Below are 13,896 nucleotides of genomic sequence, written 5' to 3' on the forward strand. Positions count from 1 at the left end.
GCTGCAACTGTTGTTGTTGCTGCTGCAACTGTTGTTGTTGCTGCTGCAACTGTTGTTGCTGCTGCAACTGTTGTTGTTGCTGCAACTGTTGTTGTTGCTGCTGCAACTGTTGTTGTTGCTGCTGCAACTGTTGTTGCTGCTGCAACTGTTGTTGTTGCTGCAACTGTTGTTGCTGCTGCAACTGTTGTTGCTACTGTTGTTGCTGCTGCTACTGTTGTTGCTGCTGCTACTGTTGCTGCTGCTACTGTTGCTGCAACTGTTGTTGCTGCAACTGTTGTTGTTGCTGCAACTGTTGTTGCTGCTGCAACTGTTGTTGTTGCTGCTGCTGCAACTGTTGTTGCTGCTGCTGCTGCAACTGTTGTTGCTGCTGCTGCAACTGTTGTTGTTGCTGCAACTGTTGTTGTTGCTGCAACTGTTGTTGTTGCTGCTGCAACTGTTGTTGTTGCTGCTGCAACTGTTGCTGCTGCAACTGTTGTTGCTACTGTTGTTGCTGCTACTGTTGTTGCTGCTGCTGTTGTTGTTGCTGCAACTGTTGTTGTTGCTGCAACTGTTGTTGTTGCTGCAACTGTTGTTGCTGCTGCTGCAACTGTTGTTGCTGCTGCTGCAACTGTTGTTGCTGCTGCTGCAACTGTTGCTGCTGCTGCTGCAACTGTTGCTGCAACTGTTGTTGCTGCTGCAACTGTTGTTGCTGCTGCAACTGTTGTTGCTGCTGCAACTGTTGTTGCAACTGTTGTTGTTGCTGCAACTGTTGTTGTTGCTGCAACTGTTGTTGTTGCTGCTGCAACTGTTGTTGTTGCTGCTGCAACTGTTGTTGTTGCTGCTGCAACTGTTGTTGTTGCTGCTGCAACTGTTGTTGCTACTGTTGTTGCTGCTACTGTTGTTGCTGCTACTGTTGTTGCTGCTGCTGCAACTGTTGTTGCTGCTGCAACTGTTGTTGCTGCTGCTGCAACTGTTGTTGCTGCTGCTGCAACTGTTGTTGCTGCTGCTGCAACTGTTGTTGCTGCTGCAACTGTTGTTGCTGCTGCTGCAACTGTTGTTGTTGCTGCAACTGTTGTTGTTGCTGCAACTGTTGTTGTTGCTGCTGCAACTGTTGTTGTTGCTGCTGCAACTGTTGTTGTTGCTGCTGCAACTGTTGTTGTTGCTGCTGCAACTGTTGTTGTTGCTGCTGCAACTGTTGTTGTTGCTGCTGCAACTGTTGTTGTTGCTGCTGCAACTGTTGTTGCTGCAACTGTTGTTGCTACTGTTGTTGCTGCTGCTACTGTTGTTGCTGCTACTGTTGTTGCTGCTGCTACTGTTGCTGCTACTGTTGCTGCTACTGTTGTTGTTGCTGCAACTGTTGTTGCTGCAACTGTTGTTGTTGCTGCAACTGTTGTTGTTGCTGCAACTGTTGTTGTAGCTGCAACTGTTGTTGTTGCTGCAACTGTTGTTGTTGCTGCAACTGTTGTTGCTGCTGCTGCAACTGTTGTTGCTGCTGCTGCAACTGTTGTTGCTGCTGCTGCAACTGTTGTTGCTGCTGCTGCAACTGTTGCTGCTGCTGCAACTGTTGCTGCAACTGTTGTTGCTGCTGCAACTGTTGTTGCTGCTGCAACTGTTGTTGCTGCTGCAACTGTTGCTGCAACTGTTGCTGCAACTGTTGTTGTTGCAACTGTTGTTGCTGCAACTGTTGTTGCAACTGTTGTTGCTGCTGCAACTGCTGCTGCAACTGTTGTTGCTGGCTGTTTTTGCTGCTGCAACTGTTGTTGTTACTGCAACTGCTGTTGTTGCTATTGTTGCTGGCTGTTGTTGCTGCTGCAACTGTTGTTGTTACTGCAACTGCTGTTGTTGCTATTGTTGCTGACTGTTGTTGTTGCTACAACTGCTGTTGCTGTTGCTGCAACTGTTGTTGTTGCTGCAACTGTTGTTGTTGCTGCAACTGTTTTTGCTGCTGCAACTGTTGTTGCTGCTGCTGCAACTGTTGTTGCTGCTGCTGCAACTGTTGTTGCTGCTGCTGCAACTGTTGTTGCTGCTGCTGCAACTGTTGTTGCTGCTGCTGCTGCAACTGTTGTTGCTGCCGCATTCGTTCGCCAAAGACGCGGCCACCGTCAGAGTTTCTTGTTGCTTGTTACCACGAGAGTGGCGGATAAGGGGAGATGAGAGCGAGCGAGACGATGGGACGCTTGGGGGTGGGTGGGGGTCTGGGGGGCGGGGGTCTGGGAGGCGGGGGTCTGGGGGGGGGGTCTGTGGGGGGGAGTCTGGGGGGGGGGTCTGGGAGTCTGGGGAGTCGCGGGGGTGCAGTACAGAGGGGGGTGGTTGGTAGTAGTGGCGGTGGCAGTGGTGGTGGGAGCTATTATTTATTTATTATGTCTATTTTTTGACATTATTATTGTGTCTCACCCCTCCCCTCCGTCTCCTATTCCTCCCCACCCCCAAGTTTTGTTTTGTTTTGCGGGAAGTGTGCTGGAAGAGGATGTGCGTAAACCGACGGAAGTGGCCGCGACAGCCCCCCCCCCCCATCTGGACCCTCCCCCCATCTCGACCCCCCCTCCATCTCGACCCCCCCTCCATCTCGACACCCCTCCATCTCGACCCCCCCCTCACCCCCATCTCGACCCCCCCCTCCCCCCCATCTCGACCCCCCCCCTCCCATCTCGACCCCCACTCCCCCCCCATTTGGATAAATGTGACGATGCACCGATGGGGAATTAAAGATAGGACAATTCTCCCCGGCAGTGGCGTGGCGACTGTGGTCATCCACAACGTGGAACGTCGCAATGCCCCCGCATGATGATGGTGATAGTGATGATGGTGATGATGATGATGGTAATGATGGTAATGATGGTAATGATGGTGATGATGGTGATGATGATGATGGTGATGATGGTGATGATGATGATGGTGGCGATGGTGGTGATGATGGTGATGGTGGCGATGGTGGTGATGATGATGATAGTGATGATGATGGTGATGATGATGATGATTGTGGTGATGATGGTAATGATGATGGTGATAGTGATGGTGATAGTGATGATGATGGTGATGATGGTGATAGTGATGGTGATGATGATGGTGATGATGATGATGGTGATGATGATGATTGTGGTGATGATGATGATGGTGGTGATGGTGATGGTGATGATGATGATTGTGATACTCTCCGCCGTACGCTGGCGCAGTTTGCCTAGGCTTCACCCCACCTTGAATGTGAAATTGAAGCCGCTGCTCTGCATCTGCATCGGCCGCGTTTTGTGTTGGGTGTTGATGTCCTTGCCCCGGCACCTGCGGTTAGCGCGGCTGGCTATGTACGGTGTGGAAGAAGTTCAACATACATAGACTCACACAGAGACCCATAGACTCACACATAGACCCATAGACTCACACATAGACCCATAGACTCACACAGAGACCCATAGACTCACACAGAGACCCATAGACTCACTACAGAGACCCATAGTCTCACTACAGAGACCCATAGACTCACTACAGAGACCCATAGACTCACACAGAGACCCATAGTCTCACTACAGAGACCCATAGACTCACACAGAGACCCATAGACTCACACAGAGACCCATAGACTCACACAGAGACCCATAGACTCACACAGAGACCCAGTGTCACACAGACCCATAGACTCACACAGAGACCCATAGACTCACACAGAGACCCATAGACTCACACAGAGACCCATAGACTCACACAGAGACCCATAGACTCACACAGAGACCCATAGACTCACACAGAGACCCATAGACTCACACAGAGACCCATAAACTCACACAGAGACCCATAAACTCACACAGAGACCCATAGACTCACAGAGACCCATAGACTTACAGAGACCCATAGACTCACACAGACCCATATACTCACACAGAGACCCATAGACTTACACAGAGACACATAGACTCACACAGAGACACATAGACTCACTACAGAGACCCATAGACTCACACAGAGACCCATAGACTCACTACAGAGACCCATAGACTCACACAGAAAACCATAGACTCACTACAGAGACCTATAGACTCACTACAGAGACCCATAGACTCACACAGAGACCCATAGACTCACTACAGAGACACGTAGACTCACACAGAGACCCATAGACTCACACAGAGACACATAGACTCACACAGATACCCATAGACTCACTAGAGACCCAGACTCACTACAGAGACCCATAGACTCACACAGAGACCCATCGTTTGTCCTTCCCCGGCACCTCCCGATTAGCACAACCATCTCTGTACGGTGCTAAAGATGTTTAACATACACACGTGCTGAAGCGCAACCCCTGTCGATGCCACCGCTTGCGACTTGCCCACCACGGCCTGTGCTGGGGCAAAGCATGCCCACACCTCCACCCACCCACACCTCCACCCACCCACACCTCCACCCACCCACACCTCCACCCACCCACACCTCCACCCACCCACACCTCCACCCACCCACACCTCCACCCACCCACACCTCCACCCACCCACACGGTCAATAGCGCGACCTCTCCGCTGTCCACCAAAGCACTGGCACGGGCGTGTCGCAAGGAAGCCCCCTATCCATGCCATCCTCTCTCGAATATCCACCAATCAGTGGCAATGTGGACAATGTGGGCAATGTGGGCAACCCCTCCCCCCCCACGTCCATGCCATCCTCTCTCGATTGTCCACCAATCAGTGGACAATGTGGGCAACCCCCCCCTCCCCCACGTCCATGCCATCCATTCAATTGTCCACCAATCAGTGGCAATGTGGGCACCCCCCACGTCCATGCCAACCATTCAATTGTCCACCAATCAGTGGACAATGTGGGCAACCCCCCCCCCCACGTCCATGCCATCCATTCAATTGTCCATCAATCAGTGGACAATGCGGGCACCCCGCACGTCCATGCCATCCATTCAATTGTCCACCAATCAGTGGACAATGTGGGCAACCCCCCCCACGTCCATGCCATCCATTCAATTGTCCACCAATCAGTGGCAATGTGGGCACCCCCCATGTCCATGCCATCCATTCAATTGTCCACCAATCAGTGGACAATGTGGGCAACCCCCCCCCCCCCACGTCCATGCCATCCATTCAATTGTCCACCAACAGTGGCAATGTGGGCACCCCCCATGTCCATGCCATCCATTCAATTGTCCACCAATCAGTGGCAATGTGGGCACCCCCCATGTCCATGCCAACCATTCAATTGTCCACCAATCAGTGGACAATGCGGGCAACCCCCCCCCCCCCCTCCCCGACCGCCCCCCTCCCAACGTTCATGGCCACCGCCGTCCATCGCCGAGTGTCCACCAAAATGAGCAGGACCAGACGTGCGTGGCTGGCAACATCGCACGCAATGCCAATGGGTTTGCAGGCCGCTGCAACAACCCCCCCCACTACCCCACCATCATCCCTGCACACCACCACCCCCCCCACAATCCTCTCTCTTTATGCCAAGCAGGTCCCTGGCAGAAAGCGGGGGCCGTGGGTAGCGAGGGGCGGGTGCGGCGGCTGTGGAAGGGGGGAGCGAGAGGAGGAGGAGAGAGAGGAGGGGGGGGGCGGCTTCTGCTGGTAGAGTTGAAGGGGGGGGGGGGCAGGCTGGAGCTGTGGTGGTGTATGTGTGTGGGGGGGTAGGGCTCGCGTCGTTCGTGTGTGTTGGAGGAGGGGGGGAGCGAATACTATGTTCTAGGCGCGCTGCCAAGCAGGAAGGCTGGGAGTCGAGCCAGCCCCGCGGCTTTTGAGTGCGGTGAAGTCATCCAAAAAACGGGAACATTCCGTTCCCTCGCAAACCAATCACCCATGTGACTTGGCCGGGCGCCAAGTCTCGGGGCTTCCGAGAGAGCGCTCGCTCTCTCCTCTCTCGCTCTATCTCGGGCGCTCTCTCTCCTCTCTCTCTCGCTCTCCTCCTCCTCTCTATCGCTCTCCTCTCGCTCTCCTTCTCTCTCTCTCTCGGGCGCACTCTCCTCTCTCTCCTCTCTCGCTCGCTCTCCTCCTCCTCCATCGCTCTCCTCTCGCTCTCTCCCCTCTCTCCTCCCCCCTCTCTCTCCCCACAGCGCGCCCGTGTAACCGGGCATAGGAGGCACCGCTTATTGCTCTGCCATCCGATTCTAAAACACGCGCATGCTATGATGATGCGCTATGCCTGGCCATGCAAATGCTGTGCCATCCAATTATACAACACGCTCATGCTGTGATGCACGCTATGCCTGGCCATGCTGCACCAGGCTATGCCAGCCTATTCTACAACATGCTTATAGTAGGATACACTATGGCCTGGCTACACAATGATATGCAATGTTATGCCAGGCTATGCCATACGACAATATGCGAAAACAATGCCACACTATGCAAGGCGACGCTATGCCATGCTTTGTGATTCGATGCCATGCTGTGGGTGCTGTGGCACACGTGACGCCAGGCTATGATGCAATGCTACACCATGCAATGTCACAGCATTCTGCGACACGTGACGCCAGGCTATGCAATGCTACAGCATTCTGCGACACCAGGCTATGATGCAATGCTACAGCATGCAATGCCACAGCATTCTGCGACACGTGACGCCAGGCTATGCAATGCTACAGCATTCTGCGACACCAGGCTATGATGCAATGCTACAGCATGCAATATCACAGCGTTCTGCTACACGTGACGCCAGGCTATGCAATGCTACAGCATTCTGCGACACCAGGCTATGATGCAATGCTACATCATGCAATATCACAGCGTTCTGCTACTCGTGACGCCAGGATATGCAATGCTACAGCATTCTGCGACACGAGACGCCAGGCTATGATGCAATGCTACAGCATGCAATATCACAGCGTTCTGCTACACGTGACGCCAGGCTATGCAATGCTACAGCATTCTGCGACACCAGGCTATGATGCAATGCTACATCATGCAATATCACAGCGTTCTGCTACACGTGACGCCAGGCTATGCAATGCTACAGCATTCTGCGACACGTGACGCCAGGCTATGATGCAATGCTACAGCAGGCAATATCACAGCGTTCTGCGACACGTCACCCCAGGCTATGATGCAATGCTACAGCATGCAATATCACAGCGTTCTGCGACACGTGACGCCAGGCTATGCAATGCGACACATGCTATAACCATGACACACACTATGCACCGCTATGCTATGCTCATCTTGTATGCATCCTGGCGGGGTGCCTGGGAGGGTCGGGGGTCACAAGTGGTACCCAGACATTGACGCTACGACCACCCCCTTCCAAGGCGTACACCGATGAGCGCGGAAGAGTAGGCCAAGCGCCCTTCGGCGCTATCAATCAATTGCAGGCCCCGCGCCATCGCCTCGACCACTGGTCCGGCCGTCTCAAGGGACGTCCCTCCGAACGTCGGGGGGGGGGGGGGGCCCATGACGTTCTGCGCGCGAGACGGTGGGCGGGCCAACGAGCGAGCGGGCGAGCGAGGGGATAGGTGGGCGAGCGAGGGGATAGGTGGGCGAGCGAGCGAGGGGTGGGCGAGCGAGTGACAGGTGGGCGACCCGAGGGATAGGTGGGCGAGCGAGGGATGGGCGAGCGAGCGAGGGGTGGGCGAGCGAGGGGTGAGCGAGCGAGGGACGGGCGGGCGAGTGACGGGTGGGCGAGCGATGGGCGAGCGAGCGGGCGATGCGCGAGCGATGGGCGGGCGAGCGGGGGGTGAATGCGACGATCGCCTCTTCCGACGACTCCGGCACGGTTTTCGCAAAAATGTCCCGGCGTCTCACTGCGGCCGCCACCCCCACCCACCTCCTCCTCCAATCGACCATCCACTCCCCCACCCCCCCCCACCCAAAACAAAACAACTCACACCGCTGGGGTAGACGTGCCACTCCCAGCCAGCCTCACACCTACGCAGACGGGGGGCCCCCAGCGATTGTGAGCGAGTCGACTTGCTGGGGCCGCGTGGTGACGTGTTGTGTGCGCCAAGGGGCAAGGCACCGTCCGTCGCTCGCTCGCTGGCTTCGCGTTCTCTCGCGCGTCAGAACGGTCCCATTTTTGGTTGCAGAAGTTTTAGGAAGATGCCACTTTTAGCCAAGGGAGGGAGGCGGTGGGGGTTGGGGGTTGGGGGTTGGGGTGGTCACAGTCGGGTGGGGTGGGGGTGGTGGCGGTGCTTCTGCGGTTAAGAGCGAGGTTCCACGAACTGAACCTCCACCCGCCACTCAAAGGGGGCTCTCTCGGTGTCGGTGGTTTGATTGGATTGGGGGAGGTGGGTGGTGGTGGTGGGGGGGGTGGTGGTGGTGGGGGGGTGGTTATGTTTCGGAGATATGAGATATAAGAGATATAAGAGATATATGAGATATAAGAGATATAAGAGATATATGAGATATATGAGATATAAGAGATATATGAGATATAAGAGATATAAGAGATATATGAGATATATGAGATATGAGATATATGCGTTCCCGCGATTTCTTAATGACGACCAAAGCGGCCCGCGTCACGTGTTGACGATGACGCAACGGTGCTGGTGGCGGCGGTGGTGGTGGCAGTGGCGGTGGTGGTGGTGATGGTGGTGGAGAGAGTGGTTGGCGTGGTGATGGTGGTGGTGAGAGTGGTTGGCGTGGTGGTGGTGAGAGTGGTTGGCGTGGTGGTGAGAGTGGTTGGCGTGGTGGTGATGGTGAGAGTGGTTGGCGTGGTGGTGGTGGTAAGAGTGGTTGGCGTGGTGGTGGTGGTGAGAGTGGTTGGCGTGGTGGTGGTGGTGAGAGTGGTTGGCGTGGTGGTGGTGGTGAGAGTGGTTGGCGTGGTGGTGGTGGTGAGAGTGGTGGTGGTGGTGGCAGTGGCGGTGGTGGGGGTGGTGGTGGCAATGGCAGTGGTGGTGATGGTGGTGGTGGTGGCAGTGGCGGTGGTGATGGTAGTGGTGAGAGTGGTTGGCGTGGTGGTGGTGGTGGTGAGAGTGGTTGGCGTGGTGGTGGTGGTGGTGGTGGCAGTGGCGGTGGTGGGGGTGGTGGCAGAGGCGGTGGCAACAGTGGTTGTGGGGATGGTGGCGGTAGTGGAAGGGGAGGTAGCCGTGGTGGCAGCGGTGGTGGCGGCTGGCAGAACAACAAAAACTACCGCATGGCAGCGTGCCAAGCTCAGCGTCACTTTCCTTGCATGCGATCACCAACCTTGATATTGCTTGCTGTACAAGTGCAATTGTTAATGACAACATTAATTTTGTAGGAATGCTGGTCATAATTAAGAGGTTGCATTGGGCGGTGGTGCAAAAACATCGTCGTCACGATCACCACCATCATCATCATCATCAGCAACCAGGGTCTATCCACAGCTGGATGAAGGCCTCCCCCCACCGCCCCCCTCCCCACGCAAGCCGCCGCCCCACCATCTCGCACGCTCGGCTCGCCATCCTGCGAAGCAGGCGGTCCGACCTAGCGCCCACGGGCTGTGTACACAGCACCAACGACGGACTTTCGCCGGCAGTTTTTTGTACGGAGGGACCGAATTTTTTATTTTTTTTTAATTTGCCGCCGCCCCTGCCGTCCGCGGTGCCACGGGCGCACACGCGCAGCGCTGTGTGGGCCACTGCTCAGACGGTGCTCGCAGAGGCAACGATAACGGCAACGCCAAGGGAAGCGACTGGCCTAGCGAGCGAGCGAGCTACCAGGCGAGTGAGTGGGTGGGTGGGGGGTGTGGTGAGCGAGTGAGCGAGCGAGCGAGCGATGAATTGAGCGAGCTGATGAGCGAGCGAATGATCAAGCGCACGAACAAGTGATGAACTATAACGAGTGATCAATTAGAGTGATCAATTAGAGCGAGCGAGTCAGTGAGTGAGCACGAGAATGAGCAAATAATCATCAACGGGCGAGTCATCAAGTTTGTGAGCGAGCGAGCTAGCGATCGAGTGAGCGATTGTACAAGGACAACCGGCCCCGAGCACTAAATCCGCTCATCGTCGTATTATTCCCCCCCTTCGACAGCTCACACACACACACGCACTCGCTAGTACACGCCGTTCCAATTCCCCAATGCATCCCCCTCCTCATCATCCCCCCCCCCGCCACCGCCACCCTCTCCGAAAGCACAGCACCCCCCACTGCCCCCTTTCTCAGAACACATCTAACTCCCGCCGCCGCCGCCGCCATCCAATCACCCCAGCTTCCACCTGAGCAGCGATTTGGGTGGGCGGGCGGGCGGGCTGGCTGGCTGGCTGGCTGCAGGGCAAAAAAGTATGGCCCATCACGCTTTTTCACCAGCAAGCTGCTGGCGGCGTGCCAGAGTTGCTAGGACGGCGTGTGCTCTGCTGTCGAGGACAAAAGGTTGTGGTGGCAGCGGCGGCGGCGGCGGCGGCGTTAGCTTTAATATTTATTATTTTGATCACTCGCTATCGCGATGCGTGCCGCACGCTGCTTGCGAGCTTTCGGCCGTGACACGCACTGGACCAATCGGGACGTCGCGCCGGGGGCCGGTTGCGAAATTAGCGAAGGCGCGAGATTGTTCAAGCCACCACAACCGCCGCAACCGCTGCCACGTCCGCCCGGCAGTGTAAATTGGTTCAAGTGATGGGCATGTTGCGCGTGTGGGGGGGGGGGGTAAAAGTGTTGGTGCGAAGCACCCCTTCTTCCAAGACGCCTTGGCCAGCGTGGAAGAGTAGGCCAAAATACCTCTGTCCCCCCGCCCTAGAGCTGTCTAGCCGGAGGCCCTTTCCGACGGCGGTGGAGCGAGCGAGCGAGCAAATTTTCGGCGACTGCCCCTTTAGCTCTCGCTCCCCGTACGCGCCCCTTACGACTCGCACGAGAGTGAAAGAGCGCCCGAGTAGGGGGAGGGGGGGGGAGGGGTGATGGGGAAAATAAAAATAAACAAATAAATAAACAACAGAAAACACGGCGGACGCCGGCACGGCCCGGCTGTGTTTGTGCTCTGAAATAATAATAACACTAATAAGTAGAATAATTTAGTTTTTTTTTTTTTTACAAATAAAACGACTACTCCGACCAGGGCGGGGCGCTAAACTACAGGACACGTGCACTCTCACCACCGTCCGATAGCCGGATCTCGCTCGGGTACCTCCCCGGTGGGGGGGGGGGGGGGGAGGTGTAGCGGGGTGGTGGCTCGTTGCTCTCGGACGGACGGAAAGTGCCGGGCGGCGTGGCCAAGCAGCGGCACAACAGAGATGGGGGAGGGGGGGGGGGAGATCGTCTTCATATCGATAGTCTCTGCTGCACCCCCATGGTCTGGAGCTCCCGTTCCTCCCCCCACCCCTCAGCCCCCCCGCCCCCCAACAATCCGTGCTGTTGGGCTCCCTGTCACCTTCCTTTGTATTCCCCGCTTCCGCCTGGGACTGACCCTGCCTATATGGCTCTCTGTAAAATATACTACACGCACGCACGCATGCACGCTCGCTCCCCGTGTCACGGGCGAATGGGCAGACGCAAAGAGAGTCCAGGCCGACGGGGTGGACGGGGCTGGCGAGAGGAAAGACCGTACGTGATGGGACAGACGGACTGGCGAGTGGACAGGCTGGAATTGATGGCCAGGCCGATTGGTCGGGAGGAGGAGCGGGGGGGGGGGGCGTGATGATGACTACCCACACTCGACACACACCCGACGCACGGTGGCTTTTTGGAAGAGCAACAGCAGATGCAAGCAAAACAACAACAACAACAAAAACAACAACAACAACAGTAGAAGATCTGCTTGGCTCTTTCGGTAAAGTCACCACGTAGAAGGGAAATAATAAAATAATAAAACATAATAAAATAAAATTCTCACGACGTTTCGGCCACAACACAAGTAGCCTTCCTCAGGTGAAGAGACAGAACTGTCGGCAAGACAGCGCTTCGATGAACACCGCTAAGCTTGGCAGCATCTTTTAAGCTTGGGTGGGAGGAGCAGAGCGCCTTGACAAAGGAGTTTACATATCAACAGGAGAATTTAGCATTGAAGTGGCTGTGTTAATGTGTTGTATTAGCAGGGTGTTAAAGTCAGAAATTAGCATGTAACTGGGAGATTAGCATGATGTTAGTGTGAGGGATTAGCATGTAACTGGTCACGGAAGTAGCTATGTTAAAGTCAGGATTTACATATCAACAGAGGCATTTAGTATATTGACGCTAAATAACTGCAACTACCCAACTATCATACAATAAACCGATGTGAAAGAACTAAGTATAAACTACATCAATATAATCAATGTACTCAATATATTCTCCAATAAGCTGAGCTATTAACATAAAGTAACTGGGTATACACTACACTATATAATGAATACCATATAGTAAACTGATAAAAAACGAAAATATAAACTACATCAATATTATCAATAAACTCAATATACTCTCCAATCAGCTGAGCTACTAACAATAAGTCATTATACATTACAATCCTACGTCGAAAAAAGTGGCGTTTTTTTATATTTTTTCCTCAACGTTAGCACCACGGAAAGCGGCGAGCTTTGTTCAGACGGACGAGTCCATCTATGCTCGGAACGGAGGAGGGGGGGAGAGAGAGAAACAGCCACGATGCGCTGCTCTGTCCTGTGTTGCGTTACAACTATGTTATAAACTAGACTACTATACATTACAATGTTATACCTTCCAATCTAAACTACATTGTATAATATCGTATATACACAGCCCAATGTAATCTCGAACATTATGCATTATATTGATATGCCTCCAACTAAACTTTTTTCTACATTACACGACTATACACCGTAATATACACTGCCATAGACAAACCCCACCATTGAATTATACAATGTGTTACTATATACTACCCTATACTTTAGACTATAAAAATGTAATATTACACTATGTATTATTCTACCAACCCTACTGTATACCACACTGCTGTATATTCACCATACAATTACGATACTATATATTGCCTTATGGATTATGTTAAACATTACACTGTTATACTATTTATTATTATATAACATGCTATAAACCATAGCATTGACCGTCGTGTGAAAGGTATTAAGAGGCAGTGTCAGCGAATGGACTGCGGTCTGAAAGTCACCGTAAAATACAATAAATCAAGAACCGAAATGGTTTATCACACCCTGATAATCTATCACATTAACACAGCTACTTCAATGCTAAATTATTCTGTTGATATGTAAACTCCTTTGTCAAGGCGCTCTGGCTCCTCCCACCCAGCTTAAAATACGCTGCCAAGCTTAGCAGTATATTCTTGGTTCTTTCGGTAAAGTCACCACGTAGAAGGTGAAACAATAAATAATAAAAATATAAAACAATAAAATTCTCACGACGTTCCGACTGCAACACAAGCAATCATCATCAGGTGTGAAAATTTTGTTCAAATTTTCTTGCTGTGGTTTTCACACCTGATGATGATTGCTTGTGTTGCGGTCGAAACGTCGCGAGATTTGTATTGCTTTGTATTTTTATTATTTTATTGTTTCCCTTCTACGTGGTGACTTTACCGGAAGAACCAAGAAGATGAATCCCTGCAGTCACGGAAGCTTTAAATCAAAATTTAACAGAAGAAGATGTTTATGTTTTTTTTTCTTTTAGCCCGGGATGAGCGCGGCCAAGGAATTTGTACAAAACACATGGCAGGTCGTAAGCGAGGAAAATCCATGTCACCTGGGGCACAACGCTCATTTGCCTGGCTCGGGCTATTCGGAGGGAGGGAGTGGCGGCGGCCCCTGGTTCGAAATGCGTTTTGACCCCGAGTGCTTGCCGGGGGAAACGCTCGCGAGAACGAAACCGACAGCTGGAGATGCGGAGGGGCGGAAACTGCTGACGGGGGACGCGGTGGGACAGAGACGCAGGGGGACCTGATGAGACAGACGGTGATGTGACGAGGCGGGGCAAGGCCACGCAAGCGAGATAGAGGAATGCAGAGAGGATAGGCAGAGACGGGCAGAGGGAGTGGAGAGTAAATGCAAGGACGTGGTGGACACGATGGGACGGACGGACGGAGGACAAAGCGCGGACATTAAGAGAC

General features: G+C 53.5%; 1 protein-coding gene across 1 annotated transcript in view; it reads right to left on the bottom strand.

Moving 5' to 3' along the window:
- The window catches only part of LOC116955104 (hepatic leukemia factor-like), a 66,522-nt gene that overhangs the window by 28,695 nt on the left and 23,931 nt on the right, over positions 1 to 13,896 (bottom strand). The gene's annotated exons all lie outside the window — the stretch shown is intronic.

The sequence above is a fragment of the Petromyzon marinus genome, chromosome 58 (assembly GCF_048934315.1).
Source record: "Petromyzon marinus isolate PM22_M1 ecotype Great Lakes invasive population chromosome 58, UKy_Petmar_22M1.pri1.0, whole genome shotgun sequence".
In the NCBI taxonomy this organism is placed as follows: Eukaryota; Metazoa; Chordata; class Hyperoartia; order Petromyzontiformes; family Petromyzontidae; genus Petromyzon; species Petromyzon marinus.